Source organism: Passer domesticus, chromosome 5, assembly GCF_036417665.1.
Source record: "Passer domesticus isolate bPasDom1 chromosome 5, bPasDom1.hap1, whole genome shotgun sequence".
NCBI lineage: Eukaryota > Metazoa > Chordata > Aves > Passeriformes > Passeridae > Passer > Passer domesticus.
This window is the reverse complement of record NC_087478.1, coordinates 17,060,637-17,062,274: the sequence shown is the minus strand read 5'-3', so window position 1 is coordinate 17,062,274 and position 1,638 is coordinate 17,060,637.

The following is a 1,638-nucleotide window of genomic DNA, read 5'->3' as shown; positions in this document are numbered from 1 at the left end:
TTCCAGGCTGTATGTTTTCTGTCCCACAACACAGGATAAGTGTACCAGTGGAAAAGCAGTGGTTTTTATTTTTCCAAGGAATAAAAACACAGCTCATCAGTCAGTTCCTTCAATATATATGGTGTTAACCAGAACTGGGGGATCCTCCCTACAGGAGGTGCTCTCACTGAAATATCTTTTCTCCCAAATCTGGCCTGACTAAAAGGTACCATTTTGGAAATGCTTGCCTTCTGTGGTTGTGATGACATATATAGGAAATGGGAAAATTATTTTAATAACTTAAAGTAATTTTAGAAATCCTGCCAATTTGGAGTCTAAATCACATTTTCTGATATCAGTTGAAACCCTGCTATAGGCATATACACACACACCCACACCCACACCCCCCCCACCACAAATCCCCCTTGACTGCAGTCAACTTTGAATATGACCTGAACCCCACAGAGATTAATATTTCTCAGTGTATAAACTTCAGCAAGTTGAAAACACCTAAAATATTTTCCCAGAAACAATTTCTATAAACTGTAAAAATCAAATTATTTCCTTTGACTTGCTATGTAATGAATTGTCCTATCTCAAAACAAAAGTAAAATTTAGCTGGATCATGGGCTGTATTAAACACAAATAATTTTTTTTCCCTTGTGGTCTTAAAGGAGGGACAGTATCCTAAGATTCCTTTTATACTGTATTATGACTTCAACTTCCTTTAAAATAAATAAAATGCTGATATTTTAGCTATGTAGTATAAAAGTAGCATTTTCTCTTTTTGGCTTTTTTGTCCATAAATATGTTTCATTAAATGCTATTGTTCAGCTATACACATATATATTCCTGGCTAGCAGTTATTGTCATAGCATACTTAAAATATATCAAAGCTATATACAACAGCTGAAAGATTTTTCTTTTGAAATGTCTGCATTTCCAAGCAGCTCAGAAATTTTAGACATAGAGATTTAATACTGAATAAGTTTTATTTTAACACCATCTTTGTCCCTTTCCTCTCCCGCTTCTATTCTGGTGAGTTTGCACTTTCAGGACATATGCTTCTAAAATGGTATACAGCTTCAAATCCTGCAAAAGTCAATGCCAGTCTTTGCAGGTCATTTTAACTTCTCTCTGAATTAGAGCATGTGTCAGTGCCACAGTGAAGGCTGAACCCAAATAACAAACAGCAAGGGTAGCATGTTCTTGATGAAATTTACTTTGGTCTCCTTGCTATTCTGTAGGAGGGGCACTTACCCACAGAACGTGAACCTTTCAGTATGGAAGGGCAATAGAAGTTCTGCTTTCCCACCATGTCCTGGTGGAATACATACGTTACAGTTCTGGCTGCTAGAAATTGTAGTCTCTTCAAAAGAAGCAAGTGGTTCATATTGTGGCTGTTTTCAGGGACCTATAGTTTCATTTGCTGATTAAGAAATGGCTCTAAAAAATTGCCAGTACTACAGCCTATAAAGCCCCATCCACTGAGCTGCCAAGTGTCTTCTTTTGCTGCTGAACTCATTATTATTTAGACACATCTAACATGTCCTTGGCTGTGCTTGCAGCCACGAATCACTTGGGAAAACTCTTTCTGAGTGGTCAACAACTCTCCTTAATTTACCAGAACTGCTTGGACACCCTGCTAATCTTATTTAA